At 35.6% G+C, this 11770-nt stretch overlaps 1 long non-coding RNA gene across 1 annotated transcript; it reads right to left on the bottom strand.

Moving 5' to 3' along the window:
* Nucleotides 1-1053: 1053 nt before the first annotated feature.
* LOC141615038 (uncharacterized) lies at nucleotides 1054-2731 on the bottom strand. The gene is made up of 3 exons (XR_012529569.1): nucleotides 2648-2731; nucleotides 1786-1850; nucleotides 1054-1223 (listed from the first exon to the last, which is right to left on the bottom strand). It is a non-coding gene; the product is annotated as an uncharacterized LOC141615038 (long non-coding RNA).
* Nucleotides 2732-11770: the final 9039 nt, after the last annotated feature.

Below are 11770 nucleotides of genomic sequence, written 5' to 3'. Positions count from 1 at the left end.
TTATTTCTTGTGACTCGTTGTGTGAACCATTTGTCCTTGTTCATTAGTCCTTGTGACTCGTTTTGTGAACCATTTGTCGTTGTCCAATAGTCTTTGTAACTCGTTATGTTAACCATTTGTCCATGTGACTCGTTGTGTGAACCATTTGTCCTTGTTCATTAGTCCTTATGACTCATTGTTTGAACCATTTGTCCTTGTTCATTAGTCCTTGTGACTAGTTGTGTAAACTTTTTGTCCTTCTTCATTAGTCCTTGTGACTCGTTGTGTGAACCATTTGTCCTTGTTCATTAGTCCTTGTGACTGTTGTGTAAACTATTAGTCCTTGTTCATTAGTCCTTGTGACTCGTTGTGTGAACTATTTGTCCTTGTTTATTAGTCCTTGTAACTCCTTATGTTAACCATTTGTCATTGTGACTCGTTGTGTAAACTATTTGTCCTTGTTCATTAATCCATGTGACTCGTTATATAAACCATTTGTCCTTGTTATTATGACTTGTTTTGTGAACCATTTTTCCTTGTTCATTAGTCCTTGTGACTCGTTGTGTGAATCATTTGTCCATGTTTATTAGTCCTTGTGACTTGTTGTGTAAACCATTTGTCCTTGTTATTGTGACTTCTTGTGTGAACCATTTTTCCTTGTTCATTAGTCCTTGCGACTCGTTGTGTGAACCATTTGTCCTTGTTCATTAATCCTTGTGACTCGTTGTGTAAACCATTTGTCCTTGTTCATTAGTCCTTGTGACTCGTTGTGTGAACCACTTGTCCTTGTCCATAAGTCCTTGTAACTCGTTATGTTAACCATTTGTCTTTGTGACTCGTTGTGTAAACCATTTGTCCTTGTTCATTAGTCCATGAGACTCGTTGTGTGAACCATTTGTCCTTGTTCATTAGTGCTTGTGACTGTTGTGTAAACTATTTGTCCTTGTTCATTAGTCCTTGTGTGTAACACCCCGATTTATGAAGGAGCCTCTAGCAAGACATTCCCTAATAAACCGGACTGTTACCATCTCGGTTTCCCGAGGTAGTGAATAACAAATTAAACTCCAAGGCAAATTATATAATTACTTTAACTTAATTATTACAAAACCTTTTTTTTTTCAAATTACAAAGAACTAACATGAATGAAAGTGAAAGTCTTCTAAATGATGATCTAGCTACTAAGTCTTCTGATCCAGTGTCTCACGCCCATCAAGCTCCCATCCTGTCTCATAAACCTGTCAAGACTGCTCCCCAATATTTGGATCGTCACAGGTGTTCACGAATACACAGGGTCAACCACGAGGTTGAGTAGGGAATACAATGCAACAAGTATGTATGATATGCATGCTCCTCCATCACCACCACATCTCATCACAACTCATAACCCGGAACACCCACCATACCGATCCCATTAGACTATATATCGACCGTAGCCGATCTGCCGCTTTCGCAAGGACACCAGGGCAAGTCTGCCGAGAATCCGCTGGGCCTTATCACAACATCATCTTCACCACACCACATCACCACAACATCCTCCATCTCCAATGCATATGAATGCTCAAAAGAAATTAATGCAACGCAATATATATATATCATTGAACTGATCAATCATAAATCATGTCGGTTACCAAATGTTGTGATAACATACTCAATACGGTCAATTCAGTCAATCACCTTCCAGTATATGAATCATAACATAAATCAACAACCACGAATCAAGTCAACGTTCACAGTTTGGTCATATGAAACACAAACAAGTTAACACAATTCAACATCAACGATAATAAGTCAAGTGTATTTCCCTACCTCAAAGTGCCAGCAAATCCAAGCACACACAAGCAATCACTTATGATCCTTCACATATCCATCACCTACATAACATAATTATGTATAATTACCACCTACTCAGTCAATTAATCATGCACATAACCTAGACTCATCATCACTTAATAGAAATATCAATTTAAAGAACAAACACGATTTTTCCTGACTTTCCTGCACATGGCAGACTCGGTATAAAATGAATAACTAATTCCAGAAAATTCGAATTGATGCAAGGCCAACTGAATTGGAACTCCATGAGTCTTAGCTACAAATTATATCTAACGTGTTTTTCTCAAATTCCAGACTTATCAAGGGGTTTCAGACTGATTTCCAAAAACTGACAGAAACCGTCGCATAAAAAGTATAGACTCATAAAACGAGTTTGACAAAAGATTTTTAAGTAAAACCAACGCCTAACTCATCTAAACTCTTTAAATTAAATATATGAAAAAGACCCAGCACCAATTCAATATCTAAATTATGTTTTAGAAGTAATCGTTTAGCCTCTACTGATTCGCGGACTTTTTAGATAGACGTTCACAAATAATTTATTCAGGAAAAACTACACGGTGAAATGCTACCAATTTTCACAGGCATAAACTAGGCTTGGAATAAACATGAGTCTCTTCTTTAACTTTTTGCATCCCACGAATTTAAGACAGGTAAAACACTCAAATAACACAGAACAACGAATCTGTGAATTGCTGTAACTATTCTATTCATTTATCTCATACAATTTATAATCAAAACCCTCAAACCAATTTCTAGGGTTACAAAAATTATTCCAATACTACTATAATTATGCTAATAATTGAATAAAAAGGTAATAGGATAGTCTACTTACGAAATAGGATGAGAATAGGCTGAGAAATCGCCTCGCAATGCCTCACGCGGCTCCCTTCACACACGACTCCCTCTTCTCTCTTTTCTCTCTTTTCTCATGGTTAAAGTGAATATGGTGATAGGGAGATTAGGGTTTGGTTAGATGAGTTATACATATAGGATAGGTGCTATTAAGACGATACGGGCCTGGCCTAGTTAGATTAATTAAAACCCGAGTCACATAGTTACCCGAGTCACAAATACACTACACGACCCAGCTGGTAACTCGACCTAATATAATATCATATTAAAATACCGGGTATTACAGTCTACCCTCCTTAAAAGAACTTCGTCTCGAAGTTTACGCTCTCTACCAACCAACGCAAACGAATTATGAAACGCATATACAAAAGTATGTAAGGCACCCACCAAATTGAATATTAAACGCAGTATTACATTCCACCCTCCTTAAAATAACTTCGTCCCCGAAGTTTAACCATAACAGAAACACATCATGTAACACTCCAACATAACCCACACAATGCATAACCAATATAGCCAAACTGAGAAATCACACATGAAGGCATAAAGATTTTACAAGCCTACCCTCCTTAAACATGGTTACGTCCCCGTAACCTTCATTATTATAACAAAAGTTCTCAAACTACTGCTAACAACTGAAAGAGGATAAAAGATTCACAACTCACGCTCAAGTTCACTAATCCCTACTAAAGACAATCAATATACAAGCTCTCCCAAGGAAGCTACAGTTACTGCTGCTACAGCACATCGCCACGGATCGGAGCAAAAGCCACGTTGAATAACTTAAGACATTTCAGTATTAATCTAGACATTCTTAATACATGCAATAACATTCACAGGATCTGCTTGTCAATCTAATTTATACATTACTACTCAGGTTACAAAGATGAAGATGCCTAGGTGCTCACATATGGTTCATGTCAAATAACATCGTTTCATCAAGGTTACTAAGCAAGATCACTAACGTAACATACCACGATAATCCTATCCGGCATATTCTCGTGGCAGCATATTTTCTAAGAAATATTGGTAACATTTATTCATGTGAATAATCAAATTATGAATGGAACAATGCTTTACAAGGTTACCAGTAAAATCATTAGTAATTATTCACTTCACTAATCATTGTAATCTCATACCTTAGAAACATAGGGAATCAATCAACATAAGAAAAGAATTAGGGTCAAAACTTAATAAATCGATTTATGAAAATTTGTAACCTAATAGGTCCAGTCTGACTTTCCTTTACATAACTATACAGATTTAGGTCAAGACACAGAATCACCCATAAAATGAAGACAACCAGTTTCGCAGCACTTATCGTCCTAGAAATATTTTTAATCCTCATAACAAAGGGTTTGGGATTTATTCACGAATGACGAATGCACATTGATTGGCAAATTTTACAAACTTATTGGTCGAGTCAATCAAGCGAGTAAACAGTGATATTGGAAAGTTAACATACAAGACTATCATACATAAAATTTCGTTCTTGGTGTTAAATATATATAAACTGCACCCAACACAATGACATAAAAGATTAAATGTATTTAACTACACCAATTTTACAAATATTCATTACATATCAAGCTAATATCAACATACCATGTTAACACATAACTCACTTAAATCACCACATTACATTTCCCGTTTTGACTTTCGTAACTAACCACAACCCACCAATTCACTACATGAACGAACAACATGACTAAATTAACCCACTATTTGTGACTCCGTTCTAGCTTCATTCCTCCAGACTAGCAAATATCATGAAACCATACAACCAGACACTGGCTGGAAATCTCATTCCGAATTTATACTCACACGACAAAATTTAATTTCATTTTCAAAACTTTTACTTTCATACTGGACGGTGAATAACTTCCTTAACATAAATCTTATAACTGAGCCGTCCATAGAATCCATTTATAGCTTACTACGAAACTCAAAATCAGATAAACGTAATTCAATTCCTTCAAACAATACAAGCTTAGGTGTCGACTCATATTTCGTAATTTACAGGTTCATCTTATTCATTTCAGTCCTATCTTTACTAATGAACGACTATTACCTCAACATCAGGATTTTAGTTGCACTTCTTTACTCGATTATATTCACGGCTAACACGACTACAAAGATTTAATCGGAGACCTCTTAGATAGTACACATTCCCTGGTGACGTCTCATCAAAGCATACGATTCGTACCATAATGTAAAGCAAGTAACTACAAATTAACTGTGTTCAATCAAAATTTTACCTCTTTATTACAGATCTATTTATCACAGGTTGCATGGTCACACAAAAGTATAAGTACCAACTCAATCACATGTTAAATTTTAAAACAATTTATCACGTCATAAGAACTAGACAAGAGTCTAACCATATAGTCAATATAAGAAGATTACTAGTTTAGATTGGAGGCACATTATAAAATTCCCAGTTAAACTCCTTACGGAACCATCGACTATGCGTCATGAGTAATTAACTTAATAATGTAGAAGTCAAACAACTGAAATTACAATTGAGTATTAATAGTTATATGATTCACAATAACAACAAAATTACTTCCATATCACACATATGTTTAACATTTTTAGTAACCATACCATTCAATTGTATCCATCAACTCAAGATAATTCATTTTCAAAGAAAATAAAAGATATCGCATAAACAACTTAAACATGTACATATACCATCATATAACTTGTAAAACATTATCTATGACAAAAGATTGGCAAGGTGAACAAGTCCTCTGGTTTGCACGGTTTGAACAAATAGGCAACTCGCGGCTCAATTAAACGTAATTATAACGACTATCATTTAAACATACGCATAACATGTGAATCATCAAAGGGTCGTCAAAATATAATTCATAGCGACTGTTCGAGAATATATTTCAAATATCGTAACTGTATCGTAACTATATCAAACTATATTACAAATATCGTGACAATTGCAACAATCACCCTAGCATTTCATGACAATACAACTATGAACATATCCAATAAGGAACAACAACACTATTTTATTATCATATCATAAGTTTAGGTTCAACTGAAATAAATTAATGCAATGAAAGTAATAAGTATAACTATAGGCACACAGACTCACACAAAAGACATTAGAACTCAGATGACATCCTACATGTGTGAACATTTAGACATACTCATTACTACCATCCATGTGTAAATGTTTAAACATAATTATTATAAATATTCATGCGAGCATATTAGAACAATCAAGTTAACATTTAACGCCACCAACTTTACCAAGATATGACAATATAGTTTCATATTTATATATATCCAACCACTATACAAATATGATGAACACACCAGAGATATTACAACATGCCAAACATATATAAAATATGCAAACAACTGGACTCGTATAAAATATATCACCCTCGATTAAGAATCAAATTAAGCTATTCAATTTCACTCATACTATCATGCCAACAATGTTATCAACTAAACTTTAATTTTATCATGTGTTAAGATACATAACTACTGAACATGCGTGCTACTATCATCATATAAAAACTTTATAAGGTCACATTAATAAGGCTCATGAAATAACCAAACAATTGTATGAAAACTCAACATAGAACGCACATTTTACAAGTCATGATTCACGTTGTAACTTCCAAAGACCACGAACAAATAGCCGTTCGATTAAAACTTGATTCATATTACTTTTATAAAATACGGAGAGTTAAAACACAGGGGAAAAAGAATTAGGTCTAAAGCACAAGAATTCCATTTTTAAAGAATTTTACAACTCAGTTGGTCCAAACAAGTATGTGACAGCAATTGGTCCGAAACTTGGGTCAGTTTGCAAAACTTACCATTTAATATAGAGACATCAAGAATTTTCGTGGCTTATCAATTTGAAAACATATGCGAATCTTCTGATCGATGGAGTTGGAATTATGCAAAAATTATTAATACAATTTAAATGAGGATTTTTACAAAATCGTTGGTCAAAACATCACTGCACAGGAATTTCCTGACCACAGCCCACTAAAATATTTATTACTCCTAATCCGTATATCCTATAAGCATGAAACCAACGCCAAATGAACACTAACTCACGAGGCTATCTCTCATAAAATTTTCATCCATAGGCAATAAACAGAAAGGAAATGGCAGTAAGGTCAATTAAAGAGTAAAATCAAACAAAACGAGTTTCAGCACTAGGTCATTCTTTACTATGTTACAAGCTCTTATGAACATACTATGTATACTAACCCATCCCAACTTAAATCTCACACTTTGTACTTACGTAAACATCTATCCCATAGAATCCCTTCGCATCTCGATCTACTCCTTACATCTAAATCATGATTGCTATGACTAGAAACATGCAATTCAATAGTGTTTCTGATTACTATCACAATACTATACTAGCATGGCTTCGGGATCACATAACCGCATATCGCTAGACATAGTAGTACTATCAACACATTATTCAACATCCATCCAGATAAATATCATCAATTCGCAATTATTTTCACGCTCACGATTACACAATCCAACACTTCATTGATTATCAACCTGAACACGAAAATTTATTTCTCATCTCCACAATATCATATGATCACGTCATCATTCATACAAAATACTTACCGTAACGTTGTCCTGCAGCATGGTTAGAATATATGGGTCTTAAGGTGTACACCCACTCGATTATATCCAAGGTTTTCCTTCTAACTACCCCATTCACTCGATTTCTCTCGGGTTACAGTTCAAAACAGAGAGGGCAAAAGAGCACGCATTAAGGGCGCCTTCTTAACCGCACCGTGAGCTCCTAACGATTTATTCCCGGGGTTCATTTTATTTAGACGCATCCTACGTTCATTGGGTTCATTGGTTTAGGCCTGAGGATCGTTCGCTCTGATACCACTTTGTAACACCCCGATTTATGAAGGAGCCTCTAGCAAGACATTCCCTAATAAACCGGACTGTTACCATCTCGGTTTCCCGAGGTAGTGAATAACAAATTAAACTCCAAGGCAAATTATATAATTACTTTAACTTAATTATTACAAAACCTTTTTTTTTTTCAAATTACAAAGAACTAACATGAATGAAAGTGAAAGTCTTCTAAATGATGATCTAGCTACTAAGTCTTCTGATCCAGTGTCTCACGCCCATCAAGCTCCCATCCTGTCTCATAAACTGTCAAGACTTGCTCCCCAATATTTGGATCGTCACAGGTGTTCACGAATACACAGGGTCAACCACGAGGTTGAGTAGGGAATACAATGCAACAAGTATGTATGATATGCATGCTCCTCCATCACCACCACATCTCATCACAACTCATAACCCGGAACACCCAGCCATACCGATCCCCGGTAGACTATATATCGACCGTAGCCGATCTGCCAGCTCGCAGCTGAGGACACCAGGGCAAGTCCTGCAGAACCCGCCTGGGCCTTATCACAACATCATCTTCACCACACCACATCACCACAACATCCTCCATCTCCAATGCATATGAATGCTCAAAAGAAATTAATGCAACGCAATATATATATATCATTGAACTGATCAATCATAAATCATGCCGGTTACCAAATGTTGTGATAACATACTCAATACGGTCAATTCAGTCAATCACCTTCCAGTATATGAATCATAACATAAATCAACAACCACGAATCAAGTCAACGTTCACAGTTTGGTCATATGAAACACAAACAAGTTAACACAATTCAACATCAACGATAATAAGTCAAGTGTATTTCCCTACCTCAAAGTGCCAGCAAATCCAAGCACACACAAGCAATCACTTATGATCCTTCACATATCCATCACCTACATAACATAATTATGTATAATTACCACCTACTCAGTCAATTAATCATGCACATAACCTAGACTCATCATCACTTAATAGAAATATCAATTTAAAGAACAAACACGATTTTTCCTGACTTTCCTGCACATGGCAGACTCGGTATAAAATGAATAACTAATTCCAGAAAATTCGAATTGATGCAAGGCCAACTGAATTGGAACTCCATGAGTCTTAGCTACAAATTATATCTAACGTGTTTTTCTCAAATTCCAAACTTATCAAGGGTTTTCAGACTGATTTCCAAAAACTGACAGAAACCGTCGCATAAAAAGTATAGACTCATAAAACGAGTTTGACAAAAGATTTTTAAGTAAAACCAACGCCTAACTCATATAAACTCTTTAAAATAAATATATGAAAAAGACCCAGCACCAATTCAATATCTAAATTATGTTTTAGAAGTAATCGTTTAGCCTCTACTGATTCGCGGACTTTTTAGATAGACGTTCACAAATAATTTATTCAGGAAAAACTACACGGTGAAATACTACTAATTTTCACAGGCATAAACTAGGCTTGGAATAAACATGAGTCTCTTCTTTAACGTTTTGCATCCCACGACTTTAAGACAGGTAAAACACTCAAATAACACAGACCAACGAATCTGTGAATTGCTGTAACTATTCTATTCATTTATCTCATACAATTTATAATCAAAACCCCCAAACCAATTTCTAGGGTTACAAAAATTATTCCAATACTACTATAATTATGCTAATAATTGAATAAAGAGGTAATAGGATAGTCTACTTACGAAATAGGATGAGAATAGGCTGAGAAATCGCCTCGCAATGCCTCACGCGGCTCCCTTCACACACGACTCCCTCTTCTCTCTTTTCTCTCTTTTCTCATGGTTAAAGTGAATATGGTGATAGGGAGATTAGGGTTTGGTTAGATGAGTTATACATATAGGATAGGTACTATTAAGACGATACGGGCCTGGCCTAGTTAGATTAATTAAAACCCGAGTCACATAGTTACCCGAGTCACAAATACACTACACGACCCAGCTGGTAACTCGACCTAATATAATATCATATTAAAATACCGGGTATTACATTGTGACTCGTTTTGTGAACCATTTGTCCTTGTTCAATAGTCGTTGTAACTCGTTATGTTAACCATTTGTCCTTGTGACTCGTTGTGTGAACCATTTGTCTTTGTTAATTAATCCTTTTGACTTGTTGTGAAACTATTTGTCCTTGTTCATTAGTCCTTGTGACTCGTTGTGTGAACCACTTGTCCTTGTTCATTAGTCCTTGTAACTTGTTATGTTAACCATTTGCCTTTGTGACTTATTGTGTAAACCATTTGTCCTTGTTCATTAGTCCATGTGACTCGTTGTGTGAACCATTTGTCCTTGTTCATTAGTCCTTATGACTCATTGTTTGAACCATTTGTCCTTGTTCATTAGTCCTTGTGACTCATTGTGTAAACTATTTGTCCTTCTTCATTAGTCTTTGTGACTCGTTGTGTGAACCATTTGTCCTTGTTCATTAGTCCTTGTGACTGTTGTGTAAACTATTAGTCCTTGTGACTCGTTGTGTGAACAATTTGTCCTTGTTTATTAGTACTTGTAACTCCTTATGTTAACCATTTGTCTTTGTGACTCGTTGTGTAAACCATTTGTCCTTGTTCATTAATCCATGTGACTCGTTATATAAACCATTTGTCCTTGTTGTTATGACTTGTTTTGTGAACCATTTTTCCTTGTTCATTAGTCCTTGTGACTCGTTGTGTGAACCATTTGTCCTTGTTCATTAGTCCTTGTAACTCGTTATGTTAACCATTTGTCCTTGTGACTCGTTGTGTGAACCATTTGTCTTTGTTAATTAATCCTTGTGACTTGTTGTGAAACTATTTATCCTTGTTCATTAGTCTTTGTGACTCGTTGTGTGAACCACTTGTCCTTGTTCATTAGTCCTTGTAACTTGTTATGTTAACCATTTGTCTTTGTGACTTATTGTGTAAACCATTTGTCCTTGTTCATTAGTCCATGTGACTCGTTGTGTGAACCATTTGTCCTTGTTCATTAGTCCTTATGACTCATTGTTTGAACCATTTGTCCTTGTTCATTAGTCCTTGTGACTCGTTGTGTAAACTATTTGTCCTTCTTCATTAGTCTTTGTGACTCGTTGTGTGAACCATTTGTCCTTGTTCATTAGTCCTTGTGACTGTTGTGTAAACTATTAGTCCTTGTGACTCGTTGTGTGAACAATTTGTCCTTGTTTATTAGTACTTGTAACTCCTTATGTTAACCATTTGTCTTTGTGACTCGTTGTGTAAACCATTTGTCCTTGTTCATTAATCCATGTGACTCGTTATATAAACCATTTGTCCTTGTTGTTATGACTTGTTTTGTGAACCATTTTTCCTTGTTCATTAGTCCTTGTGACTCGTTGTGTGAACCATTTGTCCTTGTTCATTAGTCCTTGTGACTCGTTGTGTAAACTATTTGTCCTTGTTCATTAGTCTTTGTGACTCGTTGTGTGAACCATTTGTCCTTGTTATTGTGACTTGTTGTGTGAACCATTTTTCCTTGTTCATTAGTTCTTGTGACTCGTTGTGTGAACCATTTGTCCTTGTTCATTAGTCCTTGTGACTCGTTTTATGAACCATTTGTCGTTGTTCAATAGTCGTTGTAACTCGTTATGTTAACCATTTGTCCTTGTGACTCGTTGTGTAAACCATTTGTCATTGTTCATTAGTCCATGTGACTCATTGTGTGAACAATTTATCCTCGTTTTTTAGTCCTTGTGACTCGTTGTTTAAACCATTTGTCCATGTTTATTAGTCGTTGTGACTTGTTGTGTAAACCATTTGTCCTTGTTATTGTTTTTTGTTGTGTGAACCATTTTTCCTTGTTCATTAGTCCTTGTGACTCGTTGTGTGAACCATTTGTCCTTGTTCATTAATCCTTGTGACTCGTTGTGTAAACCATTTGTGCTTGTTCATTAGTCCTTGTGACTCGTTGTGTGAACCACTTGTCCTTGTTTATAAGTCCTTGTAACTAGTTATGTTAACCATTTGTGTTTGTGACTCGTTGTGTACACCATTTGTCCTTGTTCATTAGTCCATGTGACTCGTTGTGTAAACCATTTGTCCTTGTTCATTAGTCCTTGTGACTGTTGTGTAAACTATTTGTCCTTGTTCATTAGTCCTTGTGACTCGTTGTGTGAACCATTTGTCCTTGTTCATTAGTCCTTATAACTCATTATTTTAACCATTTGTCCTTGT

This window comes from Silene latifolia, chromosome 11 (assembly GCF_048544455.1).
Source record: "Silene latifolia isolate original U9 population chromosome 11, ASM4854445v1, whole genome shotgun sequence".
Lineage (NCBI taxonomy): Eukaryota > Viridiplantae > Streptophyta > Magnoliopsida > Caryophyllales > Caryophyllaceae > Silene > Silene latifolia.
This window is presented reverse-complemented; position numbering and strand designations above follow the sequence as displayed.